The sequence below is a fragment of the Macaca nemestrina genome, chromosome 15 (assembly GCF_043159975.1).
Source record: "Macaca nemestrina isolate mMacNem1 chromosome 15, mMacNem.hap1, whole genome shotgun sequence".
Lineage (NCBI taxonomy): Eukaryota > Metazoa > Chordata > Mammalia > Primates > Cercopithecidae > Macaca > Macaca nemestrina.
This window is the reverse complement of record NC_092139.1, coordinates 118,047,983-118,061,911: the sequence shown is the minus strand read 5'-3', so window position 1 is coordinate 118,061,911 and position 13,929 is coordinate 118,047,983. Positions and strand designations below refer to the sequence as shown.

Below are 13,929 nucleotides of genomic sequence, written 5' to 3'. Positions count from 1 at the left end.
GGAAGGACTTTTCTTTTTCTTCTGAGGCCCCCATTCAGTCTGTAGAAGGTAGCCTTCGTTCAGCACGCGTGCGCAATGTACTGTTTGTGTTCTCATTGGTGGTCTCGGACCACATCCTCCAGCCAGGCGGTGTAGAGTGAGCACTGCCAGCCACTTCAGTGCAGGGCGTGACCGAGCCATGAGGACAGCGGGGTCAGGTGTCTGGACGACAGGTAGTTCTCAGAACTTGGTACATGTCAACTTGTCCAGCCAGACTGCGCCTAGGACAGCCTGTCCCTGTCACCATTCTACAGACAAGGACACAGAGGCAGCCGGGAGGGTGACAAAGGGGAGCTGTCGAGCCCAGATGTCTGGTGCAGGGTCCAAGGACGTGACCACGTTAAACAGAACACGTAGAGGCTGAGGCGGCAAACCTGTTCTGTGGCGGGGCAAGCCGGGGACCTGAGGGTGAGAAAGGTCCCGGCCTCAAATTCTGCTTGGGCCTCCCAACTGTAGCATGGGGGGACCAGCCTCCCTACTGAGGGCTTGGTCTCTAGAGGGTCTGCAGAGATGCTGGCACCTCCTGTGTGACCAGCTTGAACACTGACCTCCGTAAGATGGGGCCTGGGGGCCAGTATAGGCCCTGCCATCAGCTGCCCTCCACCAGGGCCCTCTGCAAAAGCCTTGTGCTGGTGGCCCGTCCCCTGAGGACCACCACTTCAAGGTGTCGAGGAAGCTTGGGAAGACAATCCGCCCCTCTCACAACTGTGGCCCCCCTTTGGGGAGTGCACCCCAAGGACCACGGTGGCATGTGCTTCCCCACACCACAGTCTCACCTCACGGCTTTCTGAGGGCTGCCCCACAGCACAGAGGGCTGCAGACCCACAGGGCTGCAGGGAGGAGCTTCAGGCTAGTCTCCGAACCCCCCAGGGACCCTGGCCACTGTCTGTCCAGAAACGCACAAGCAGATTTCCCTGGAGGGCTCTGGTAAGGCCACATAGGTGGGCGGGTGGGAGACTTGGTGGGGGGCACTGGGCCAGGCGGCCAGCATTGCCCTGGGCAGAAGCCAAGGCTAAGGTGGAGGGTAGTGTCCCAGCCCCTCTTCCTCAGGGCCTGTCCCCACCTATGCAGAAGAGGCCTGGGGTGGAATGTGGCCTGGGGTGAATGGGTGGGGGCTGGGCATGGAGATCTGCCAGCTCCATCTGTCCCGATGCCTCTTGTGGCCCCCCAGTGTCAAGGCCGCTCTGAGTTGGCTGAGCCTCTGTCCAGGGCTGGGCCATGGCCCCTCCCCTCCCCACGCACACCAGGCCAGGGGCAGGCAGTGAAGAGACAGGAAGGCCCAGAAAGCTCTACCCCTGGCCACAGTGCCAGCCCCCGCAGGCAAGAGGGCTTGCTGGGCAGAACTGTTGGCAAGGGTGAGGACTGCTGTGGTTACAGGCCTCCTGAAGGACAGGGAGCACAGAACCCAGAGGGTGGAGAGAGCTGGGAGCAGGTCTGGAGTGGGGCTGGGTGCTGAGGGTGCACACAGGGCCTGCTCAGGGACAGGAAGGACAGCTGCTCAGCCTCAAGCTTCCTGCTGGCTATTTAAAGACTCCCTTTTGGTCTAGAACAGAGGCCTTCCCACGGCTTTGGTATTAAAATGTCCTTTTGTGACACAGGGCTTGTCTTTTCCTTTTTTGATAAAATGTTGGCAACCTTGTCAGACCCTGGTAATTTTGGGGTCCTCTGCAGTGAAGGGGAGGGTGGCCGCAATGTGGATTGTGGTTCAAGGCCCAAGGGAAGATTTGGGCAGGAACAAGGCCTGGCTGCTTGAGGGTGAGAGAAGGCAGAGACCGAAAGAACTAAGTCAGGCTGGGAGAGTTTGTCAGGATGTGGCAGGGCAGATCCCAAGTGGGGGAAGCAGGGGAGGAGGGGATGCCTGGCTGGGGACAGGAGGAAACCGACCAGCTGCAAGGACGGGGCAGGTCTGGGTGGAAGGCCGGCCCCAGGGAGGGGTGACCCAGGGTGGGGGCGAGGGTGAGGGCTTGGGGAGTCTGGGTGGAAGGCCGGCCCCAGGGAGGGGTGACCCAGGGTGGGGGCGAGGGTGAGGGCTTGGGGAATGCTTCCGTCTCCTGCTTAGCACATCCAGTCCTGGGAGGGCAGTGGAGGCATGCTCCAAGGTCTGGCCCTGCAGAGGGTTCTCCACCTTTTCTCAAGCGCAGGGGACCCCAGGAGCACTGGGGCTGGGACTTGAGGCCTGGGATGCCAGAAGTGGGGCCAGCTCTGTCCCAGAAACCATAACCCCAGAAAGAGGTCTCGGGCCACCCACCTCCAGGCCCTGAAGGATCAGTGTGGGGTCCCAGGTGCAGCATCCCGAGGTGCTGCTGGAAGCCAGGGATGTGCTGGGAGGCCATCCTCAGGTGCCCGGTTTACCCTGGGAAGTTGAGGGCCTGAGACCCCTGGGAAAGGGCCAAAGCCCAGCAGCCCCCACCCCTGAAACCTGCCAGGGAGCGACTGGTCTGCTCCTGGTCTGGGGGCGAGGGTCTGGTGCCCACCCATCTCAAGACTGGCAGGGACCCTTGTTCCTCTGGCCAGGCAAAAGTGCGCCCGTAATGCCCTCCCCTAGCGCCAAGCCCTGGGCTCCCCTCAAACCTGTGGGGTTCCTGTGGGGGTGCTCTGGCCAAGGGGCCTCTGTGGGCACTCGACCTTCCTGGACGGCGGCATGGTGGGCAGGGTGCTGCCCTGGCTGAACCTGGGTCTGAACTGGGGTGCCCAAACCTACCCAACGATGCTGTGGCTGCTGGGGCAGGGGAGACATGGGGGCAGTGCAGGGGGCGCAGGCCCAGCCCCTCCCCTCCTGTCCCATTCTCCCTTCCCTTCCCGTCTCTCTCTGTTCCCTCCCCTCCCGTTCTCCTTTCCCTTTCCCGTGCCCTCCCCTCCCGTTCTCTTCTGCCCTCCCCTCCCCCTCCCCTCTCCCCTCTCCCCTCGTTTCCTCCTCTCCTCTCCCTCCCCCCTCCCCTCCCCCTCCCCCCTCCCCCTTCCCATCCCCCTCCCTCTCCCCCTCCCCCTCCTCCCTCCCTCTCCCACTCCCCCTCCTCCTTCCCTCTCCCCCTCCCCCTCCTCCCTCCCTCTCCCCCTCCTCCCTCCCTCTCCCCCTCCGCTTTCCTCTCCCTCTCCCCCGTTCTCCTGTTCTCCCCGCCCTCCCCTCCTCTCCCTCGTCGGGGGCGGGGCCGGCAGCTCCCGCGCGCTCCGGCCCCTCCTCGGCCACACAAAGGCCCCGTCTCCATGGCAGCAGCGCGGGCCAGAGCGCAGCGCCGAGCGCGGCCCGGGCGCCATCGAGCCTTGGCGGCGGACGTGCAGGTACCGAGCTCGGGGGACTGGGCTGCGGGGGACGTCGCGCTGGGCGCGGGGGGCTTCGCCGTCAGCGCCGCTCCGCCCGGGCCTGCCGCGCTCGGGCCCGGGGACCTGCGGCGGCTGCGGCTCCGCGGAGGGCTCCCGGGGCCTGGGCCCCGTCCGTCGGTCCATCCAGCGAGGCCCGGGCCGCTCCCGCCCCACGCCCTTCCCGGTGGGGACTCGGGGGACGGGCCCGGCCGGCGGGGGCTGCGCGTCCCTCCGGAGCAGCGTCGGATCCCTCCTCCGCGCCTGCCTCTCACTCTTCAGCCGCCGAGCTCCGTGCGCCGAGCGGAGATGGTCCCGCGGTGCAGGCGCTCCGGGCCGGCCCCAGGCTCAGCGGCACAGGAGCCTGGCTCTGCCCGAGCTCCCGGGGGCCGTCCCCGCACCCCTGGGGCCTGCTTGGCTCGGGGGGACCAGGGCGGAGAACACCCGCACCTGGCGAGACCCCACGGCCCGGGCCTCCTCGCGGTTCCCAGGGTGGCGTCTGGGTGGACACCCCGAAACACAGAAAGTCTTAGAAGCGGTGGTGCGGGCCCTGCCTCCCCGCTGCTGACCGTGCCCTTCCGTACCCTGCTCATGCAGGAAGCCCCTGTCCTGCCAGCGCCCCTGGTCGGGCTATTCGGCAGATCTGGGGAGCCCGCCTCCCGCTGTCATCTGGGGGTCTCAGAGCCCGGGAGCCCTGGAGCTTCCTGCCAGGCCCTTGATTTCTCTTCCCGAAGCTCCCTGGGAAAGGAAGAAAGGGGTCTGTCTGCCCACTGTGGGCTGTGGCAGAGTCAGGACAGGGGGTGAGGGTGGGCCCCAAACCCGGCAGGTCTCGGGGGGCCTGGAGGGCTCCCTGGGCCCCACCTTCCCTGGACCCCCCCGCCCCCCACTTAATGTCTGACTTCGGCCCTTGCTTGGAGGCTCCGCTCAGCCTGCGAGGCTTTAAAGTTGAGCTTCCTCAGGAGCCCTTTGCGGGTGGGAGAGTGAGGCTGCCAGGAACTGGGGTCTCTCAGCCTGCCCCGTGCCCAGATGACCCTGGCAGGGAACAGCTGAACAGCTGGTGGGAGGAGCCCTCCCTTTCCTGCCCAGAGGTGAGGGTCCCCCGGAGGGCAGGGCCAGCGGGCATTTTTTTGTGGCGAGTCAGCTTTTTACATGTTGCATAGAAATCCGCGGAGCTGACTGAGGAGCAAGCAGGTGGGCCTGGCACATCTGAGTCCTCTCAAGGTTCCAATGTGGGGCCCACCTCTGTCTGGGGTGTCTGGGAGGCCTGAGGTCTTGCCAGGGGTTCCTTGCCCCAGTAGAGGGAAGTTACTGAGAAAAACAAGGGTTTGGAATGTGAGTCCCCCTCCCCCACCGGCTGCCTGCCAAGAAGGAATTATTTTGGATTATCCAGCCGTGTCCAGTCACCCGAAGCGGGAGGCTGCAGCGTGGGAGAGGGATCCACTTCCGGGCCGTGGGTTGAGGGCCCCAGGAGGAGGACAGGCAAGTCCGGGCAGCTCTGCCACTTTCTACTGCAGCTGCCCAGACTGGGCGGGGAGGAGATGCGTCACCTTTGGGTTGGAGAAGGCCCCAAGGTTGGCCCCAGCAGGCCCTGCTGAGCCTGCAGTGGGCCCAGGCCCCTCTGGGGGAGACCATGGGATGGGAGGAGCTCTGGGCCCACCCAGGGACCCCCTCGCCCCGAGAAGCCTCAACGGTAGTCTGAAGAGCCTCTGAGGCACCCTCCAGACCCAAGTTCAGGGACACACCCTGTGCCGGTGACCTATGCGTGCCAGGGAGGAACGGGCAGGAGCGAGGCCAGGCTGCTAGGGACGGCACTGGGGTCTTCCTCAGGGGGCCCTCCTGCCCCAACTGACTCCCTGTTCAGCTCCTGACTAATGGATCAGCCTCCCTCCAAGCCCCTCCGACAGCCAGGCCTCGCCTACGACCCCCAGTGGATATGGCGCCTGTGAGCCCATCCCACAAGTGGGGAGACTGAAGCCAGAGATGGGTCTGTGTGAGGAGTCATCTGCGACGCTGTGTGCCCAGGGCTGTGGCTGCCGGGCGCTCTGGGTCCATGCTGTGTGTGCACCCGGGGCGTGTGCCCAGCAGCCTGCATGGGGACCACATCGGGGAGGTGGAGCCGGCAGCTGGCCCCAAGTGCAGAAAGCCCAGGGGCTTGGCCCTGGCCCAGGGAAGTGGAGCAGAAGAGATTGGATTGGAAGGTGCTGGGGAGGGCCCATATGGCACAGTCCTCCTCCCAGCCCAGGACGTCGTCCATTCTCACTGTGTCCTGCCCCCTGCCTCATGCTGTGCCAGCCACAACCGATGGTCCCCCTGGGACATGGGCGTGGGCAGGGGTGCACTGGCTGGGAGAGACTGTGTCTTCCGGCCCCTCATATTGTGCCTTCTCTAAGCTAGGCAGGCACTTGGATGCCAGGCCTCTGCCACGAGGGCTGCCTTCCCCTGAGATGGGAGTTCTCACTCAGCTCATGCCTCTGTCCCTCTGGCTGCAGCCTGGCCGCCCTCCTTGGAAGTTGGTGGGGAACCTCTTGTACCCAGAGCCATCCTTGGATGCGGTTTGGGGATGAGGTGGTGAGCTGCTCAGAACTCACCCAGTGGCCAGCCAGGGGCCCCCCAGCCTTGACCTCCCTTCCGTGAGGCGGATCCAGGTTCTCTGGGGGTGGGGGATTCGGTGGGGTTGGGGCTGGGCCGAGCCCCTCCCTCCCTTAGGAGTAGTGGCTGTTTGTGTTTGGGGTGGGGCTGTGGGTGGGGTGGGACTGGGTCTCTGACTAATTACAGGATGGGGAGGGTGGGTCAGAGCCTACGGCTGGTGGGGGGTGCTCGGGCTCTGGGGCCCCAGGGAGGGCAGCTGCCCTCGCTTCCCTCTTTCTGAGCTACACAGGTTCCTCCACTTTCTTCCTTTCCGTGGTTTCACATCCCTTGACACAGGGCCTGCTTCTTCGCATACCCCCAGATTGTAAGGACCCCTGCCTCTCTCTGCCGACCAGGGGAGGAGCCTGTGCTGTTCTGGGCTCCCCCAGCCACAGGTGTGGCCTCAAGCCAGGCCCCAATACAGTGGCCCTCCTGGCTCAGAAGCCTCCTCTCTGAAGACCAAGTGTGTGAAGGGATTGGCTGGGCCCCTGCTGTCTGGCCCTGAATGCTGGCACCCTGCCCCCACCCCATGGGTCTGCCCTGCTCTGTGAAATTCAGGAACCTGTGACAGTGACTGGCCCCAGGCCCAGTGGAGCCAGGGATGGTGGGGCAGGCTGCCCCTGGTGGTACTGCAGGTCTGCCCCACCCCCTGGGGATGTCTGTGTCTGGGGAGGAGACTGGGGCTGGCCTGGCCGAGGAGCCGGGGGTTCTAGTTCCCACAGTCCTGCCTCTGCAGCCCAGATCCTGGAGCCCTTAACATCCAGAGACCGGCCCACACCGAGGGCCCACTGTGGTTGGTGGCCTTCCCTGGGGGTGGCCCCCGAGGCCTGGCCGAGGCCACACCTGAGCTGCCTCGTGTCCCAGGCTAGGTGAGGGAGGAGACTGCCCTGGGCTGGGATCAGGGTGCCTGGGGGCAGGTCCAGCTCTCTTCCTCAGCCCCCTGAGGTCTCCTGGCTTCTGAAAGCCAATAGTTCCTCATTCCAGTGCCCGCTGAGTCCTGGCCCAGGCCTGGAGCAGGAGAGGTAGGTGCTGCCCCAGTTCTACCCCCAGCTCTGCCAGCAGCAGCAGCATCAGGGGCAGGGACTGGGCTCCTGGGGGTAGGGCCCCTGGCCCCTCTGGCACAGCTGGTCAGCAGCTTTCCTGGGGGGGCCCTGGGTGGAGTCACAGTGTCCAGCACCGACCTCTGGGCCCGATGCTGCGCCAGCTGGGCCCCACAGCAAGAGTGAGAAAGAGGAAAATGCTTGGTGTCCACCTCTGAGAAGGCCTCCTGTGTGAACACGGCCCCCCGAGGGGCCAGGCAAGGGCATCTGCCCCGTGGCTGGGACGGTTCCTGCCCACAAGCCCTGTGCAGGGGTGGGGCTGTCTTCCCAGGTGACCTTCTGCTGTGGTCTGGGACCCCCGAGCCAGCATGCCACCTGCTCAGAGACAGATTGGACCACTGTCAGATTGGTGGCTGGGGGCACTGCCCACTCCTTCCAGGCAGCTTTGAGGGCTTCTCAGAGGAGGAACCTCCCTGCCCTGCTGGTCCGAGGCGGGGTGCTGAAGGCTGAGGCAGTTTCCAGGGGGCTATGCCTCAGGCCGCATGAGTGGCCGGCGTAGGAGCCTGCTCTGTGATTTTCACTGCACCTGCCTGGGGCCCAGGCTCCGTCCTCAGCTGGGGTCTGGCTTTGAACCTAGGTGAGTTCTGGGGCTCTGAGGACAGGCCAGAAGCAGGAGCGTGGGGGGTCTCTCCTGGGGGAAGCAAGGGAGACTTAGAGGTGGTAGGGTGGCATGGGGGCCACAGCTTGGCGGGATGGCGGGGGGCTTGGGGGTAATCCAAGTCTTTCAGAGACCTAGCCATGGAGAACGGGGTTTGAGGACCAGCAGGAGGTGAGGACTGTGGATCCCGGCCCTGCCAGGTGTGTTTTCAGAGCTGGGGCCTGCTTTGGAGGAGATGGAGGGCACAGAACACTGCTGAGCCCAGGCCCCGTGCCCAGCCCTGCTCCAGCCTCACCGGCTTGACACCAGGGCCTCCCTCCCACCAGTGAGGGGGAGAAGCTATTTTAAGTGGAGCCAGCAGTTGACAGGGGCGAGGGGCAGGTGGTGGGAGGGAGGTGCTCCAGCATGGCCCCCCAGTCCCTCTCAGCCTCAGAGATTGGCCAGGGGAGCTGAGGGGCTTGGCCTCCCCACTCCCATCTTGGCACCAGGCCTGATCTGGTGACCACCCTGAGGGACCTCAGGAGAAAAGGATGTTAGGGAGGAGGGCGGGAAGGCGGGGCACCCCGGGCAGGCTACCCAGGCCCAGCAAAGCTCGCCGGAGGGTCCCCCAGTTCCGCATCTAGACCTGGGGCCCAGTGACCCTTGACCAGTCCCTGGGGGGTTCGAAGTCCTCAGCTCCACCACTAACAGAGCAAGCCGTCGCGTGGAGCAAGGGGCTGGACCTGGCCTCCAGGGGCACCCACCTCCCCACACAGCGCCGGCCACGGGCCTCACCTCCCACTCACTGACCTGCCCCCACTCTGAGATGGGCATTTCCTCATTGGGAAATCCCGGTCCCTCTAGCCTCCCAAAGCCCTGAGTGTTTGCCCCTGTGGGGCCCAGCCCACATCCTGGGGCGCCTCACCCTTGGCCTGGACCCAGATCCTGCCCAACACCCTGTGCCTCACCAGCCCCCAACTCATCCTGGGCAGACACAGCCCCTTTCCTCTTTTGAGACGGCCCTTCCTCTGCCCTCCCTTCCCCCATGCCACCCCCAAGTCATCCTGGGCAGATGCAGCCCCTCTCCCCTGCTGAGACGGCCCTGCCCCCGCCCCCTTCCCCCATGCCACACACGGCCCCTCCCTCGGGGCTCCAGGCATGCCAGGCTCTGATACCCCCACTGCCAAGATCCCAGCTACCCACTGCCTCTCTCAACCCAAGTGCCCCAGCCTGAGGCATCTCTCCCAGGCTCTTTGTACTGGGGGCGAGTTCTGGGTGTTGGGGTGAGACCCTGTTGGCAGAGCTCTTCCGGCAGCACCGAGCCGTGTGTGTCTGCACATGTGTGGTCATGTGTGCAAGCGGTGTCTGGCACACAGGCTTGGCGCGGCGCCCCAAGCTAATTGTGGGGTTCAGCAGTGATGGGAGAGGTGGGGCGGGGGTGACCGCTGAGGCTCTGACAGGCTGACGGGGAGATTACAGGCCTTGCTTACTGCTCAGTGGCTGGGGCCTCACCCATCCACCCCCCACGCCCACCCCGGGGGTGAGAAGGGGGCTGTGGGCGGGGGCTGGTCCTGAGCCAGCTGCATCCAGGCAGGACCTGGTCTCTGAGTAGCTGGGTGCTGTGGGGTTGAACTGGAAAGGGGGAGATGCGTGGGGGCCACTCAGAGGAGAGCCTGCAGGTGGGGCTGGGCACCGGTGGGCCCGGAGGCCTCCTTTCAGGAGAGACTCCAAGTGACCGAGCCCCAGAATCCCACGAGAGTCCTTCCGTGGCCGCCGGCTGTCTGACCACACGTCCCGTCCTGATGAGCTAGTGGTTCCTGCAGTGGCCACCGGTTTCATGTGTGTGCCCCGAGCACCTGGCAGTGCCCGCCCCTCCCGCAGGAGGTCCTCAGGAAGCACAGGGACATCGGTGGGTGCCTTGCGCTGCCCAGATTTCTGACCCGAAGGACCGCTGTGTAGCAAGAGGGGGCTGCAGCTGTGCCCAGGCTGGACAGGATGGGGGCTGGGACCCCAAAAGGGGTGGCTGAGGAGAATGGTTCTGCAGGCCTGGCGCATGTGGGGACAGGGCACCATAGCCAACTGGATCCCACCTTCTGTCAGGGCTGGCGAGGACCCTCCTCCAGATGCGCCAGTGGGCGGTGGCCAGAGAGGAGGCTGAGGAGGGCCTCGAAGCTGTGTGTAGGATGGGAGGGCAGCCTGCGGCCCGGGTCTAGGGAACCCACCATATACAGGGACTTCACTTGGTACCGAGGCGGGGAGGGGGCTGGGGCGGGTGAGGCAGGGAGGGGGCTGGGGCAGGCCCTTGGGCATGGCCAGGTGAGCTCGGGGTGCCTGAGGGCCAGGGCTAGATACAGAGTGCCTGGGTACCAGGTGGCCTGGGTGCGTCAGGAGGTGTGGACCAGTGGGGCCTGTGACCAGCCCGGCTGGAGCAGGTGACAGGAGGAGCTGGCGCTTCTTGAGGCACCCCCAGGATCCTGGGCTGGTGACCCCGTCGCTGCCGCCAGCCAGGGTGACTTTTCCTGCTGGGACCCAGAGCCCAGACTGCAGGGGAGGCTGGCCCCAAAGAAGGAGCCCCGCCCTGGAACCAGGCTGGCGGGGAAGGGGCGCGACGGCCTCCACCTGGGAGGGGTCCTCGGCCGAGAGTCCAGCGGGGATCGCTGTAGACGCTGACGCGAGGCTCAGGCCGCGACGTCAGTCTGTCCCTGGAGCCCCGCCCCGCCCCACCCCAGCTCCTAGGTCGGACTGCGCCGGGAGCGCTCGGCCTTTGCTCCGGGTGAGTCTGGCCTTGACCCTGGGTCCAGAGTCCTGCGGGAGGCTGTTCTGGGCAGGGTCGTGCATGATTGGCAGCTGGGCCGGGAGGGGCCGAGCCCTGAGACCGACCCGGGGCACGGGCGGAGCCACCACCGGCGGGGCGGAGCCGCTCCCCGCGCCCCTTCCCCGGCCCGGAGGACTTAGGTAATGGCCGTTCGCGCGCTCCGATGTGCCTGACGCCAGGTGAGCGCCCCGCGGGGACGATGTCTCCTGCGCTCCTGTGACTGTCGCCGCCGCCGTCATTGTTACTCGGGTCAGGCTCCCACCCGCCCCTGGGTTCCCGGCCTGGTGAGGTTTGTCCCAGAGGCGGCCACGTGCTCCCGCCAGGTGCGCGCCAGGTGCGCGGGGTCGAGGGGCGGATGGGGCGCCGGAGTCCCCGGGAGGTGGCCGCGGAGCTCAGGCTTGCGGGGGGCAGTGGGCGGCGCCGAGGAGGCCCGGGCCTAGTCCCCGCGCTTCCTGGCCCCGGGCGCGCTTTGCCCCTGGCTCCCTGGCAACCGTTCTGCGCCCTCCGGGGAGTCTGGCGGCGCCGGCGCCGGGGGGAGGGGCTGTGCCACCTGGGTCTGTCCGGGAGGAACAGTCCAGGGCGCTCCACACAGGCCGGGGTGCCAGCCTTTGGCTCTGGCCGGGTACCGGACTCGCAGACCCACCCAGGAGGCACTCCTCCCCGCCCCGCTGGCTCCGGGGGGACCGCCCCCGCCTCCTGGGCTGAACTCTGGCCCGGGTCAGCGGCGGGTGAGGCTGGGTGGCGGGGCCGCCGGCTCGCCCTCGCCGGGTCTCCCGCGCGCTCTCGGACCAGTCCCTCCCCGCGTCTACCCACGGGCGCGGTGCTGCGGGGAGGGGCGGCCGGGGTCCTTGCCGACCCCCCAGGCCCCCGCCCCGCGGCGCCCCCCTCGAGCTTGTTTTGAAAACGGCGGAGGCTGGGATTCGCCGGCGCTCCTGTTTTGTTTCCTCTGATTTGTTTAGCGCTCTGGGCTAATTGCAGATTTGCGTGTGTCGCTAGCCTTGGCCCGGCCCTCTAGCTGCTGGCTGCGGGGGCTCCCTGGCTTCTCTGTGACGCCTGTCTCCCCGTTCCGGGACGGCAGCTCTCAGATGCGTCTTGGCCTTGGGGCAGCCAATCGCTCACTTTGTCGAGGCTGCTTCACCCGCCCCCGCACCGGGGTCCCCCAGTGCAGGGCCTGTGCCCACCCCAGTCCTTTGAGCCCCGGAGGGCCGCACAGCCTTAGGACCCCTGCGTGCTGCACCGCAGCAGTGGAGGGTTGTGCTCATGCCACCCCCTCCCGTCCTCCCAGGCCTAGGCCTGAGCTGTCCTAGTTCTCCATGGCTGCTGCTGCTGCCTGGGTCCCCATCTTGGCCCCGGTCTGGCAGCTGCCCATCCACCTCCTCTGCCCCCTCCTCTGGCCCCTGCCCTCTCTGGTTCCCCTGCCAGAGCCCACAGCCTGGCCTGGCCAAGAGCAGCCCCCAAGCTGGGCCCCTCCTCCCACTGGGCCTGACTGCTTTGTGCTGGTTTGATTTTAGCATTAAGAATAGCTTAGTCTGGCTGGGTGTGGTGGCTCACGCCTGTAATTCCAGCACTTTGGGAGGCCGAGACAGGCGGATTGCCTGAGCTCAGGAGTTCGAGACCAGCCTGGGCAGCATGGTGAAACCCCATGTCTACTAAAATACAAAAAATTAGCCAGGTGTAGTGGCGTGCACCTGTAGTCCCAGCTACTCGGGAGGCTGAGGCAGGATTAATTGCTTGAACCCGGGAGGCAGAGGTTGCAGTGAGCCAAGATCGTGCCCCTGCACTCCAGCCTGGGTGACAGAGTGAGACTGTCTCAAAAAAAAGAAAAGAAAAGAATGGCTCAGTCTGTTTGCTTGAAAATACTGAAAGGCAGAACCCCCAATTTTAGCCCCCCTGCCAAACCGTCTCCCAGTGCAGCCAAGACTTGGGGCAGTCTCAGAACCAAGGCTGGCAGGAGTTGGGGGACCTGGCAGCCCCCACTCTTGGCTTCGTCTGGAGTAGGGCTCTGTCTTTCCCCTTTAGATGCCTGTTGTTTACCTTTTTTTTTTTTTTTTTTTTTGAGACGGAGTCTCGCTCTGTTGCCCAGGCTGGAGTGCAGTGGCCGGATCTCAGCTCACTGCAAGCTCCGCCTCCCGGGTTCACGCCATTCTCCAGCCTCAGCCTCCCGAGTAGCTGGGACTACAGGCGCCCGCCACCTCGCCCGGCTAGTTTTTTGTATTTCTTAGTAGAGACGGAGTTTCACCGTGTTAGCCAGGATGGTCTCGCTCTCCTGACCTCGTGATCCACCCGTCTCGGCCTCCCAAAGTGCTGGGATTACAGGCTTGAGCCACCGCGCCCGGCCGCCTCTTGTTTACCTTTACCTGGTGAGAGGGGTGGGAGACAGACTCAGCCTGTGCAAGGGGCCTGGGGCTGCTGGTCAGAAAAAAAAAAGGGGACCTGAGGAGGGGACCACAGGCGCCCAGCCAGCAAGCAGCTCCTGCTCCCTCCTAGACTGTCTAGGGCGGAGGGGGGAGGCCCAGCATCCCTGGGCTGCCCTTGGCCCCCATCAGAGTTCTGATTGGGTGAGGAGACCCTTCTGCTCTGTTGGCCTGGGGGTGACCTAAGGGGGCAGGTGTACTTTCTAGCTCCCACCCCTGCATGTCGCCACCCCTTCCTGGCTCACTGAGTTTGGACCGGCAGGTGCCTAGTGGCCAGATCCAGTGTTGAGACTTGTTGGGGCGGTGGGTGGGGGTGTGTGGCCACGCCCTGTGGGCGAAGACCACAGACCACAGAGAAGGCCAGTCCCTCAGGGGCTGGGTTAGAGAGGGTGTCTCTGGGACTAAAGGATGGGCAGGGGCTTTCTGGGGAGCACGGTGAACACAGACTTGGGAATGCCGTGAGGCAGCATTCCCTGGGTGCCTTCTCTGAGTGGGCACAGCTGTAAAGATTTCCACACCCACTCAACCTCAAGGCAGCCCTCTGAGGTGGGTGCCATAATGACCCCAGACTACCTATGGGGAAACTGAGGCACAGAGCAGCTTTCTGAATGGCCCACATGAGCCAGCCAGAACGTGACAGCTGGGGTGTGAACTCACTGGTGTGGCTCCGGAGTTCAGGCCTTGAGGTCTGTGTGTGCAACAGCCTCGGGTGTGACCACAGCCACCTAAGGAAGAAGCTCCTTTTTCTGGGATAGCTAAGCGGGAATCCTGTGAGAGGGAGATGGAGCCTGGCTCAGTATTGAGAGCAAGATGGATGGAGGTGGGAGAAGCCAGAGGCCGAGCAGAGGAGGTAGACTTGGGCCAGGAAGGGCCCCAGGCTGAGGGTGGAGGGATCCTGGTGTTCTTCTCTGGGAGGGGTAATCCATGGCCTTCCTCCACTGTGAGGGCCAGGGGAGAGGACAGCAGGAAGCCCCCTCCAGGAGAGTGAAGTATGGGCCCTGCCTCTGGCTTCCTGAGTGGATCGATCTCTCGGGGGAGGTCGTTCTAGGGGGCGCGGGA

The 13,929-nt window shown here is 65.3% G+C and overlaps 1 protein-coding gene and 1 long non-coding RNA gene across 14 annotated transcripts in view; one reads left to right on the top strand and one right to left on the bottom strand.

The window, feature by feature from the left end:
* Positions 1-89: 89 nt before the first annotated feature.
* LOC139358766 (uncharacterized) lies at positions 90-2,823 on the bottom strand. Its single transcript, XR_011614265.1, has 3 exons — positions 2,611-2,823; positions 2,288-2,392; positions 90-441 (listed from the first exon to the last, which is right to left on the bottom strand). It is a non-coding gene; the product is annotated as an uncharacterized lncRNA (long non-coding RNA).
* A 377-nt stretch (positions 2,824-3,200) lies between these two features.
* Positions 3,201-13,929, top strand: part of LOC105489756 (plexin B2) — a 33,248-nt gene continuing 22,519 nt past the window's right edge. For 2 of the 13 annotated variants that reach the window (XM_011754804.3, XM_071080813.1), the window contains exon 1: positions 10,576-10,635. The gene's annotated coding sequence lies outside the window, so the exon portion shown is untranslated. Of the gene's footprint in view, positions 3,319-4,512; positions 4,528-6,739; positions 6,758-6,816; positions 6,834-6,967; positions 6,987-7,622; positions 7,642-9,326; positions 9,551-10,396; positions 10,415-10,575; positions 10,636-13,929 lie in introns of those variants that run through there. The other 11 variants (XM_011754803.3, XM_011754805.3, XM_071080812.1 and 8 more) reach the window with 11 other exon arrangements.